The 13,470-nt window shown below is 40.3% G+C and overlaps 1 protein-coding gene across 15 annotated transcripts in view; it reads left to right on the top strand.

Annotated features, from left to right (window-relative positions):
* ZNF618 (zinc finger protein 618) overlaps nt 1–13,470 on the top strand; it is a 184,220-nt gene that overhangs the window by 41,376 nt on the left and 129,374 nt on the right. The window lies entirely within an intron of this gene.

Here is a 13,470-nt window from a genome sequence, read left to right as displayed (position 1 = left end):
TGGGCTTCTAGAAGATTGGGGAGACAGTCCCTGTCTTAGTGCCGCCTTAAGGGATTGCTCTAGGGAAGTTTAACCTTTATGTACAGCCTTTAGGACTCTGTTGTTTAAGATGCTACTCTGCCATGCCTGTGGATGGCTGATCTGGTAGCTCGTTCAGGAGGAATGGGGATGTGGAGAGTGTGGAATGGAGTGGTCAGCTATCATCGAGGCAGGAATGGAGCTGACAGGTTGTCTGGTTCAATCTGGCCTTGTTTCTTCTGACACACCAAGCGTTACAACCTCAGGGCCTTTGCACCTGCTGTTCATATGCCCAGAATGCTCTTTGCCAGCTGTTCTCTTGGCTTAGTCCCTCACCTGGGTCTATCTAGCAAGCTTTCTCTTAAATACTATTTTAAATTATGCTCTCTCTCAAGCCAAGTTATTGGACTTCAGTTTCCTCCACAGTATTAATATCACCTAACAGTATATGTTTACCATTTAAAGAAATTGTTGGGGCGGCGCCTGTGGCTCAGTGAGTAGGGCGCCGGCCCCATATGCCGAGGGTGGCGGGTTCAAACCCAGCCCTGGCCAAACTGCAACAAAAAAAAAAAAAAAAAAAAAAGAAAGAAAGAAATTGTTTATACTTCCTCTCTACCATCCTCCCTCTCCTTCCCAAGAGTGTAAGCTTTGTGAAGGCAGAACTTAATTTTTCAAAACTTTTTATTTTGAAAGAATTTCAGACTTAATAAAATTTGCAAAAATAATACTAAGAGTTTCCATACACCTTCGCCCAGCTTCCTTAAATGTTACTACCTTATATGCCCATAGTATAATGCTCAAATTATACTATGAAGTTAATATTCATAGAAGAAATTACAGCAGTACTGTTAACTAATCTACAGACTTTATTTAAACATCACCCATGATCCTACTAATGGCCTCTTTTGTGGCCCAGGAGTTAACCCAGGAACCCACCTTGGATTTAGTTGTCAACGTCTCCTTAGCCTCCAGCAGTCTGGGACTTGGTCTTCTTTTGAATACCATGCCCTTGGCCCCTTTAAAGAGCCCCACCGGTTGTTTCTTAGAATACCACTCCTGGGTTTGTGTGGCGGTTGTAGTATGACTGAAGTCACGCATTTCCGCAGGGGTTCCCCCCAAAGTGATGCCGTTCTCTGTTGATGGTATCACATCAGTACAGGATATGACTGTGGCTGGGGATGTTAGCTTTGAACGCTTGGTTCAGCTGGTGTCTGCCAGGCTTCTCCTCTCTACAGTTACTGGCTTACCCTTTGTATTAATGTGTGTTTTGTGGGGGGATTATTTTGAGACAACGCAGATACCTTGTTACTCATTATATACTTTTTGCCTGCTAATTTTAGCATCTATCGTTGATTCTTGCCTGCCACAGTGAGGGCTGTGATGTTTGCCAAATAGTGATTTCCTATTTCCATCATTCCTTCTACATTTATTAATCAGAATTCTACTGTAGGAAGAGTTCTCCATTCTCCCCCCCATGTATTTATTTGCTTATTCACATCCGTTTAGACTCCTGGGTGTTTATTTCACAGGCTGTAATTCATTACTATCATTTTTTTCTGTTTCTGACATCATTCCAGATGGGGTAAGTAGTAGCCTCTTCACACAGGCTCCACGGTCCTTTGCACAAGCCCTCATCATTCTTTGGCCGCTTCTTGCTTTCTGGGTTTTGAAGATGTTCCAGGCTCATCTTGCACTCCAGCCCTGGAATCAACCCTACTCATCGTACAGGGCGAAGATTTTTGTCTGTATCCCTGTTATATTCCTGGTCCCCATGGTATCTAACATGTGCTAGGGTCACAGTAAATAATTTTTTGAATGAATGAATGAGTGAATGAATCCTAGAAAGGAAGATTCCTTGGCCACCTTCCAGAGGCCGTAATTCATGCCCTTCCTGGCTTCTCCTAGTTAGCCTGAATTAATGGTTTGGAGGGGAGGCTTTTCCCTCTTTCCTCATGATTTTGTCTCTTTTGGCTTATTTTCAGCGCTACCCAGGCTGGAAAGGAGCGCAGCGCATCCCTGATCTTGTAGAGCAGAAAGAGCCAAGAGTATGTAGAGCAGCCAAGGTGAACAGGCTGGCAGGATGGTTAGACAGGGCTGGCAGAGCCTGGACCTGCGTGCTGCTAATGACTTGGCGGGACAGCAGCCGTGGCAGGGTGAGATGTGCTGGTGGCCAATGGCAGGGATCCTGGGGGTCCCCCATTGGGGTGTCTGTACTTGGTGGCTGTCAAGAGTCCCTGTTAGTCTCCTGAGATGCTCAGGCCTTGCTTGAATATTTTATGAGTTTTTCTTTTTGAAAGATTAAAACTCTGTCACATTGGCTTTGAAAGAGCCTGTGATAATCAGATTTTTATTTATGAGTTGAATTGTGTTATGTGTGCGTCCCTGAAGAGGAAAACTGGCTGGCACACCCGCCATCCATGCTGGCAGACTTCTATGCCAGGAACGAACTTGGCGAGTGGTAGCCTTTTCCTAGTGAACAGAGTCCTGGCCTGGCTCCTAGGTTGGCTGTCGCTGGTATCCTCTGACGAAAAGGCCAGCCTTCTGCGTGAGGAGGTAACCGCATTTGGACTGCCTTGATTAAGCAGTTCAGGTTTGCACAGCAGACATCTATGTTCTTGTTGATTCTGCACAGTGTGCCTGGGAAGCAGACCAGGCAAGGGTGGTTGTCCTCAGTTTGCAGATAGAGAAACTGAGGCCAGAATAAGGGAAGTGATGGGCTTCCATAGTACCAAGGAGCCTGGAAATCATGACAGTTGTAAAGTATCATAGTCTGGCAGACCTGGCACAAAGCCGTTATGTCATCCTGATGTCCCCTTCTTATCACTAGCCTGTGAGTGAGGATGCTGAGGGCCCACAGCCAGGGCCACTGGGTTGGAGTTGGGGGAAACAGGTAGGACCCTGGGTCAGGCCTGGGGGCCTTATAGCTCCTGAATTCCCCATTCCAGAATGGGGAATTGCTGTTTGAGGAGGTACCCCAAGTTTGTTCTCCTTTGTACCCCCATATTCCTGGCAAGCCTCTCTCAACCAGTTGCCATGGCAATGCATGGTTCTTTGAGACTTTTGCCTCAATAGAAGTTGTTAGTGTGGAGCCCCTCAGCTTTTCCTGAGGTGGGGAGGTGCCTGCAGGGTGCAGCCCATGTAATTTGCGAAAGTGCTGGGGAGAAGGTTCTGTAAGAGAGAAGCAGATCTTGATTTTTAACTTATTTTCAGAATCTCCATTTACCTACCTGTAAAGAGGGATGCGTGAGTTTACCTTGTAAGGTATTGTGAGAAGTAAATGACAGAACGGATGTGAAGTACCAAGTACAGTGGTGATTTCTGCAGTTTGCCACATGGCTAGCTGTAGTGTTATTTAACCTTACATTTGTGTCTGACGTAGCCGATGTTGAAGATGCTACCAGGGTAGCCCTTTCACCAGTGGCAGTCAGTTGTATGGTGTGTTTCCCTTGCTAGCATGCACACACCACAGGGCAGGGACAGTGGCAGTCCCATTGGGAGCCCTGGCTCAGCATCTGTGTCTTAAAACCTGGCACAGATCAGATGCTAAATACCTTTGCTATTTTTAAAAAGTTACCTGAGTGTAGCCGGGCGTTGTGGCGGGCGCCTGTGGTCCCAGCTACTCGGGAGGCTGAGGCAGGAGAATCGCCTAAGCCCAGGAGTTGGAGGTTGCTGTGAGCTGTGTGACGCCACGGCACTCTACCGAGGGCAATAAAGTGAAACTCTGTCTCTACAAAAAAATATATAAAAAAAAAAAAAAACATGAGAAAAAAAAAAAAAAAAAAGTTACCTGAGTGTATATATTCATTTATTATGAAGACATCCTTCAGACCAAAGTTGGAATTATGAGTCTCGTTTCTTCCACTTAATAGCTGGGTGACCATAGGCAAATTACTCTGTGGTCTGTTTCCTCATCTATAAAATTGGGTCAGTATTACACACCTAGATTTAGATCTAAACTTCACAGAGAATGAGTGCAGAACACGTAGGTACAGGCCCAGGGCAGCATTGGTTGGCCCAGGCTGGCAGTTGTCGGGGTGGAGGACTGCTCTTATGATATCATCTAGTTTTGTGGGGTAGAAAGCTCTTTATGAGGCCAAAGGTCTAGAGGTGCTCTGGCTTCCACCTGTTAGACTGAGGGTCTTCTCTCTTTAAGTCAGTTGGTCGAAGCCTTCTTGGTTATTGCCCAGCAGAAGATCCTGTCTAGTTTCTCATAGTCACAAAACACTCATATCTGAAGGAGAAACCTGAGAGGCTGCAGAGTCAGGGGTCACCGACTCTGGTCCTGACCAGCTGAGAATGTGTTGTGATGTCCCTTGATAGAAGAGAAGGAAACAGCACATGGTCTATGTAGACTCTAGAAGGAAGGAAGCAGGAGCAGCTTCTGTTCTCCTCGGGAGAAATGGGACCTTCTGAACATCACACCATCCTGAAAGGTGCTGCAAATCAAATCCTCCCTCCCCCCCCTTACTACTCTTTGTATTAATATAGAAGATTTTTATGACAAAGCTTTTCTTTTCATAAAGCAAAAGATGCCTTCTATAAAGTGAATCATCACTCCTGATGCTCCCTTTATATAAACCTGGCCTTTCTTATGTTGTGTTTTTTTTTGCTTCTATTATTATTTTTATTATCCCAAGCAATACTTGTTCAGAGTTGGAAGTCTAGATGAGCAAAAAGGAATAAAAAAATCAAAATCACCCTTAAACTTCCCACCCAGAGATAATCACTCTGGGTCTTAATATTTCATGTATTGATATTTTAATGTATGTACTCAATATGCATATGACATATATACAACTTAAAAGCTTATTCATTTAAGAAGAATTTATTGAGTGTCTAGTCTGTGCACAATCCTAGGGATAAATCAGGGACCAAAAAATAGATACAGTTCTTCTAGGAAATAATTTATGTAGATAAAAGAAAGAGAAGATTTGGGAGCAGAAATGGCATTAAGGAAAGGCCTGAGACTGCTAGTGAAAGTTACCTTGGGCTCTGAGACTTCTGATCTTATGTGGAAGTGGTTGGACATGAAGTAGGGGACTGGATGAAGCAGAGTGAAGACAAGTTGGCAGCTACCTGGAGGACCAACACATAATGTCCAAACAATGAGTTTGGGATTGGTATTGTAAGTTATGTACAGTGGCAAACAAAGGCAGGACTGAGGGGGATTTTTGCTAGTTTGTGTTTGTGAGGAGGATATCCAGTTGTTTTAGAATCATTTGTTAGACTATTCTTCGTTTATCCAGTTGCCTGTGATACTTTGTCAAAGATCATTTGGCTTTATTTGTATGGGTCTATTTCTGGGTTTTCTGTTCTGTTTCACTTGTTTATTCTTTTGCAAATACTACCCTGTCTTGCTTACTGTAGATGTCTAGTAAGTCTTGAAGTTGGGTAGTTTCAGTCCTTCAGCTTTTTTGTTGTTCTTCAGTGTTATGTTGGCTGTTCTGGGTCTTTTATCTTTCCATATATACTTTAGAATCAGTCTGTTGATATTCACAAAATAACTTGCTGGGCGTTGGATTGGGATTGTGTTGAATCTGTAGATAAAACACCATGAACATGGAATGTCTCTTCACTTACTTAGATTTTTTATTTATTTCATCAGAGTTTTATCGTTTTCTTTGTATATCCTGTACATGTTTTGCTGGATATTTATACCTAAGTTTGTTTTATGCTGATGTAAGTGGTGTTGTGTTTTCAATTTTAGATTCCAATTCTTCACTGCGGGTATACATGAAAACAATGGACTTTCGTATATTAACCTTGTATCCTGCAAACTTCCTATAATTGCTTATTAGTTCCGGTTTTTTAAAATTGATTCTTTAGTATTTTCTATACAGAAAATCATGTAAATAAAGTTTTATTTCTTCCTTCCCAATATGTATGCCTTTTATTTCCTTTTGTTGTCTTATTGCTTTAGCTAGGACTTCCAGTCTGATGCTGAATAGGAGTGGTGAGAGAGGACATTTTTACTTTGTTCCGGATCTTAGGAGGAACATTTAGTTTCTCACCATTAAATATGATGCTAGCTGTAATTTTTGTAGATATTCTTTATTATGTTGAGGAAGTTACATGTATCCTCTTTTTTCTAGTTTGCTAAGAGTTTTTATTATAAATGTCATATTTTATCAAATGCACATCTTTTGATAAGATCATATGATTTTTCTTCTTTTGCTTGTTGATGTGATGGATTTAACTATTCATTTTTGAGTGTTGAACCAACCTTGCAAACCTGGAATAAATCCCATTTGGATACATTTTTGGATTCAGTTTGCTAATATTTTGTTGATGATTTATGCATCTATGTTTAAAAGTGACAGTGTTCTGTATTTTTTCTTTCTTAGACTTGGATGTCTTAGTCTGGTTTGGGTACAGGTTAAATATCCTTTTTTTGAAATGCTTAGGATCAGAAGTATTTTGGGTGTTTTCAAATTTTGGAATATTTTCACTTTACTTACTGATTGGGGACCAAAGATACCAAATCTGAAATTTTTCAACAAATATTTCCTTTGAATATCATGTCAGCACTCTGAGAGTTACGGATTTTGGAGCATTTCAGATTTGTGAATTAGGGATATTCAACTTGTATTTGAGTAATGTTGATCTAATAGAATGAATTAGGAAGTTCCTTGAATCCTGGAAGAGATCGTAGAGAATTGGTATCATTTTATCCTGGGGTCTTTGGTAGATTTCACCACTGGGTCTAAGGCTTTTGTTTTTGAAAGGTTATTAACGACAGAGTCAATTTCCTTAATAGATACGGGCATATATAGACAATAGTTGTCTCCTTTTGTGAGTCTTGGTAGATTGTGTCTTTCAAGGAATTGGTCTGTTTTGTCTAAGTTACTAAATTTGTGGTCAAAGTGCTGTATGTAATATTCCTTTATTATCCTTTTAATATCCGTGGAATGAGTGGTGATGACCCCCCTTCCATTTCTGATGTTAGTAATTTTGGTTGTCTTTTTTTGCCTTGGTTAGCCCATCTAGAGGTTTATCAATTTTGTTGGTCTTCATAAAAAAGACTTTTAGCCTTGGGGCGGTGCCTGTGGCTCAGAGGGCTAGGGTGCCAGCCCCATATGCCGGAGGTGGCGGGTTCAAACCCAGCCCCAGCCAAAAACTGCAAAAAAAAAAAAAAAAAAAGACTTTTAGCCTTTAGTTTCATTTTCTCTATTCATTTCTTGTTTCCAATTTTATTGATTACTCTGATTTTTGTGATTTCTTCTGCTTGCTTTAGTTTTCTATCTCTGTTCTTTTCTCTAGTTTTCTAAGGTAGATACTTAAGATTGATTTTAAATTTTTCTTCTTTTCTAATATCTGCATTCAGTGCTATATAATTCACTCTAATCTCTATAACTGTATTTTAATTTTCATTTAGTTCATAATAGTTTTTAGTTTGTCTTGAGCTTTCTCCTTTGACTCATGCATTATTTAGAATTGTGTTCTTTAGTCTCCAAATATTTTGGAATTTTCTAGCAATCTTTCTGTTAATGTCTAGTTTAAGTCCATTATGGCCTAAACTGTAGTGTGTCTTGGTGAATGTTCTATGGGTACCTGAGAAGAATGTGTATTTTGTTGTTTTTGGATGAAATACTTTATTAAATGTCAATTAGATGCAGTTGATTAATGGTGCTGTTTTAGTTTACATACTTACTGATTTTGTGCTTGCTGGGTTTGTCAATTATTGATAGAGGATATTGGTGGTGTTTTTTTTTTTTTTTTTTTTAGTAGAGACAGAGTCTCACTGTACCGCCCTCGGGTAGAGTGCCATGGCGTCACACGGCTCACAGCAACCTCTAACTCTTGGGCTTACGCGATTCTCTTGCCTCAGCCTCCTGAGCAGCTGGGACTACAGGCGCCCGCCACAACGCCCAGCTATTTTTTTGTTGCAGTTTGGCCGGGGCTGGGTTTGAACCCACCACCCTTGGCATATGGGGCTGGCGCCCTACTCACTGAGCCATAGGCGCCGCCTGGTGGTGGTTTTGTTTCTCCTTGAATTTCTGTTTTTGTCCCACGTTCTTTGATACTGTGCTAGGTACATACACATTAAAGATAGTTATGTCTTGGAGAATTGACCACTTTATCACATTTTTTAATCCTTGATAATTTTCCTTGCTCTGACATCTTCTATGTCTGAAATTAATACAGCCATTCTAAGTTTCTTTTAATTTGTGTTAGTATGGCATATCTCTTTTGATAACTTTACTTTTAATCCATATATATCTATATTTTTATATTTAAAGGGAGTTTTTTGAAGATAGCTCTAGGTCTTATTTTTTAATGCACTCTGATAGTCTCTGTCTTTTAATTGGTATTTTGACCATTCACAGTAAAGTGATCATTGATATAGTTGTATTAGTAGCTACCATACTTGTATTTGTTTTCTCTTTCTTACCCTTGTTCTTTGTTTATTCTTTTGTCTTCCACTGTTTTTATGCCTCCCCTGGTTTTAATTGAGCATTTTATATGATTCCATTTTCTTACCTCTTTGCATATCAATTCTTGAAACAATTTTTAATGAATGTTGGAGAGCATGCAATATACATTTAAAGTTAATCTAAGTACATTTTCAGATAACACTATACCTCTTCACTGGTTAGTACCAGATATGTTACAACAGAGTAGTCCCAATTACTCCCTCCATCCCTCATTACATTGCTTTCACTCTTTTTCCTTACCTATAAGCTATAATGATCCAGTTTATTGCTAATGTCACTATTTTGAACAAACTGTTATCTGTTAGGTCAGTTAAGAATTAGAAAAATAAGCAATTTTATTTTGCTTTTATTTATTCCTTCTCTAACAGTGTTCCTCTCTTTATATATATCTGAGTTTCTGACCTATATTGTTCTCTTTCTCTCTGAAGAACTTTTAATATTTCTTGCTAGGGCAGGTCTTTTGGCAATAAGTTCTCTTAAATTTTGTTTTTCTTTATTTCTCCACTTTTGAAGGGTAATTTCATGGGATCAGATTTCTAGATTTGTGGGTTTTTTCTTTTAGCACTTTTTTTTGTTTTGTTTTTTTTGAGACAGAGTTTCACTTCATCACCCTTGGTAGAGTGCCCTGGTGTCATAGTTCAGAGCAACCTCAAACTCTTGGGCTCAAGTGATTGTCTTGTCTCAGCCTCCGGAGTAGCTGGGCCTACAGGCACCTACCACTACTCCTGGCTATTCTTTCTCTTGCTCGGGCTGGTCTGAAAATCCTGAGCTCAAGCCATCTACCTGTCTTGGCTTCCCAGAGTGCTAGGATTACAGGTGTGAGACACCACATCCGTCCTCTTTTAGCACTTTAAATAATTTCACTTGAATATCTTTTTGTTTGTGTGGTTTCTGGAGAGAAATCCAGTGTGATTCTTGTTTTTCTCAAGAGATTTTTTTCCCCTCCTCTTTGACTTCATTTCAAGATTTTATTTTTGTCCTTGATTTTTTGCAGTTTGAATATGATATGCCGAGGTATAGATTTTTTTTGGATTTTATCCTGATTGGTGCTCTCTGAGCTTCCTGGATTTGTGGTTTGGTGTTTGTCATTAATTTTGGAAAATTTTCAGCCATTGTTACTTCACTTATTTTATCTGTTTCTTCTACTTTTTCTTTTCTTCCTAGTATTACCATTGCATGTATGTAACACCTTTGAATTATCCCACAGTTCTTGAATACAGCTCAGTTACGTATTTTCACATTCTTTTTTTCTCTTTGTTTTTTCAGTTTGGGAAGTTTTTATTTTCATCATTTCCTTTGATTTTAGCTCCCTTCTCTCTGCTTATGTTAGGGGCTGTTTTTGCATAGTACGCCTTTTCCATTAGATCCCTTTGTGTATTAATAATAATTATTTTAAATTCCCAAATCTCTGGCATATCTGAGTTTGGTTCTGATGCCTGGTGTATGACTCTTGAGACTATTTTTTGCCTTCTAGTGTGCCTTGTACTTTTTTGTTGAAAGCTGGACATGATGTATCTAGTTATAGGTACTGAGGTAATCCACATTTTAGTGTGAATTAAAGCCACTCATGATGTTGTAGCAGGTAAAAAGAACTGAGGTAAATAGGCCTTTAGAGTGAGGTTTTTTGTTTTTCTGCCTCTTGTTGTGAGGCACAGAGTGACAACTTCCAAACTATAAACGCTAAAACTGTTTTTATAGTTTGATATACCTGTTACGTTGAAGGCAAATATTTCCTCTAGCTCAGCGGTTCTCACCTGTGGGTTGTGACCCCTTTGTAACAATGAAGATAACATTGCAGCATTAGGAAGGTTGAGAACCGCTACTTTAGCTTATCTCCGCTTTTGTCTCTGGGTTTCCTTGGAGATTTCTTAAATAACGTTTGAACCTTGTAGTTTTTCACCTGTGATCCCCTGTTATTGTACAGGAGCCATGTGGATGCGGTAGTAAGGTATAAGAGGAGGGGGAACTTTTCTATAATCCTCTCATTAGCTCTTAGTATTTCATTGGGCCTGTGTCCCTGGGCTGTAACCTGTATAAGTTCTTCTCAGGTTTTTCATTAATCCCTTAGGTGAGACTGGAATGGGGATATTTCCCTTCCCCCAGGTCAGTTGGGTCTTGGTAAAACCCACCTACACCCTGGTAGTTTCTCTTGAGGCTAGGACTTTGTTGAATACAACAGAATGTTCTGAGTGTCTTTGGAAGTTGTTACTTTGCCCGCTGGTGTTACCAAAAGCTTGGCACTTATTCTTGAGACCTCCTCGGAAGAAGAGAACAGTAGTTTGAGAAGAAGGAAAAGGACATTTATTACTTTGCTGGCAAAGGAGAAAAAATGGCAACTATTCTTTTCAAAATACCAAATTCCACCTCCCCCACCCCAACCTAAGCAGAAACACAGAGCTTTTAATTAAGGTGATGACCTATTGTCGTTCAACTACAGTTAATGATTCTAATTCTCCCATCTCTGCTAAGGACAACGCTATGACTTCTGCCCACCTGGGAGGCCCTCAGGTCTCTGCCAGTGAAGCTGGGGGCCTCCATCTCCATCTTGACAGTTCAGTGGAACCATTTCCTACAGCACAGAGAGCAAAAGACATCCCTCTGCCCCTCCTGAACCAGGGACTGAGCTCTCAGTTTCCAAAAAGAGGGGGAAAGATTTTAAAAAGATGAAACATTTTTATCTATTTTTCTCCTGGTCATTCTGTGTATTATACTGGGACAGACCATGAGGACATTTTTCTTTCATTATTAACTCTGAGAAGCTAGTGAAGCTCATTAAGCATTGAGCCCTCAGGAGTTTTTCTCTCTCAGAAACTTACTTGTGATCAGGGATGTTAAACCTTTTGGCTTCTTTGTACCACATTGGAAAAAGCATTGTCTTGGGCCACACTTTAAAGACACAAACACTAAGAAAAGCTGATGAGCCAAAAAAGAAAGAAATGTCCGTGCCTAATTTTTGTGATATCCAACACCACAGATAAGCAAAAAAGTCCTCACATAATCTACGTGCCACCCACAGGCCTCAGGCTGGATGCACCTGCCCCATCCTTAGTCTCTAATAATTATCCTTCCATACCTACTGGTTACTGGCCCCAGTGGTAGCTGCAGCTCATGGTAAGCTGTGGTTGTCTTTATATGCCTCTCTGTCCACATTGAGGGGCAGTAGTTTGCTCTGGTGACCTAGTTCTCTAGTGAATTTTTAAAAAGTTGTTGAGTTTCAGTTCAGCTTTTTTTTTGTGGTGAGGCATGAGTGACAACTTCCAAGTTCTTTACGTGTTGGAGTAGAAAGCGGAAGTTCATATCACTTCATTTTTTAAAATCTGTACTTCAGTTTGGGTAGTTTCTATTGAACTATCTTCTAACTCAGTGATTTTTTTCCCCCCACAGCTATGTTCAGTCTACCAAGGAGCAAAGGCATTCTGTTTCTATTTGGCGTGTATTTGATTTCTTGTGTTTTCTTTTCATTCTTTTCTTAAGAGTTCCCATCTCCATCTCTTTGCTAATTTTAACCATTTGTTCTTGCATGTTGTCTAATTTTTACATTAGAGCCATAGCATATTAATTATAGTTATTTAAAATTACCTACCTGGCAGCTCCAACATCTGTGTCATATCTGAGCAGGTTCTGATGCCTGCTGTCTCTCTTCTGTTTCTTCCTTGCCTTTCACGGTGCCATGTAATTTTTTGTTGAAAGCCAGACATCATGTATCTAGTAATGGGAACTGAGGTCATGAGGATTTTAGTGTGAATTTTTAGGTTTATGTGGTTAGGAACTGGGCTGTGTTTAATGGTTATAATAGGTATAGATGCTAAAAACTTCAATCAACATTTTTTGGTTTTTTGTTAACTTTTTTTATTTGTTTGTTTTTTCTACCTTCCTTTTTAGTCTTTGGGTTTGGCTACACACTCCTTAAATGGAATCTGTGTCTTGCAGCTCTTTTACTTACAATGTGCTGTTGTTACATGTATACTACAGTGTTTCTGACACAGTGGTTAGATATTAGGGAGAGGACGTGGTCTCTACTTTTTAAGATTAAATCTAAATTCTTTTTTTGTTGTTTGTTTGGTTGGTTGGTCTGGACTGTGGCCTTCTCTACTTTTTAAGATTAAATCTAAATTCTTTTTTTGTTGTTTGTTTGGTTGGTTGGTCTGGACTGTGGCCTTCAGAAGCCCTTCTTATCCTTTTCTTGTCTCCTTGACTGAGACAGGAAGGCCAGAGAGGGTGGAGTTGTCCATTGACTCCTCAGAAAAGTCTGTGGTGAAGTTGTGTCACTTGAGGGCAGGCCATTGCTCTGGAGAACAGAACTGCTCTCTGAGTTTTTAAAAATGATTACGTTTTCCTGGTGGATTTTATTTCCTTCTCTTAACCCTACATTTATCTCACTGAAGCTAAACGGGTATTCTGTAATCTCTTATTATTAGAACCTGTTGGGGCTCCCAGAATCAAAAGCCATGAAAGTGCAGTGGCTGCCCTGACACTGGCCAGCAGTGTCAAGCCAGTGCACACTACTAGCGCCAGCCACTGCAGCTCCTGGTAAGCGGTTATTTCTCTGCATTTGTTCATCCTTTCCAGTTTGTAGGGTGGTTTGCTCTGTGACCTCAGTTCTCTGGTGTATCTAAGAAAACTTAGATGGCAGTTTGGGAGCTTGGAGGATTAACCGGAGTTGATGATTGAGTAGTTTTTTAGGTGGACAAAACAGGAGCCTCTGAGGCAAAAGGGGTAGCCTGTGTCAAAGCTCAGAGGTCAGAGTATGGGTGGCACAAAGATTTGAAAGTGTGTTTGGTACCAGGGGCATATTGATTTTCAGTTTTTCTAGCTTTTTTCTTTTTGTAAGAATGGGCAGGATGATTTCCAAACTCTTTACATGTCAGAACTGAGATTGAAGCACCCCCCCCGCCCCGTGGGTTTTGATGTTCTCTTATTTCATGACTGTGCTGGAGAACTTGGTGCCCTTAAATTAGCTGGCCACAGCCAGGGCCTGGGCATGTAATGTACCTGCTGCCTTCCATCTTCCCTCTTT

The sequence above is a fragment of the Nycticebus coucang genome, chromosome 2, assembly GCF_027406575.1.
Source record: "Nycticebus coucang isolate mNycCou1 chromosome 2, mNycCou1.pri, whole genome shotgun sequence".
Classification (NCBI taxonomy): domain Eukaryota; kingdom Metazoa; phylum Chordata; class Mammalia; order Primates; family Lorisidae; genus Nycticebus; species Nycticebus coucang.
This window is presented reverse-complemented; position numbering and strand designations above follow the sequence as displayed.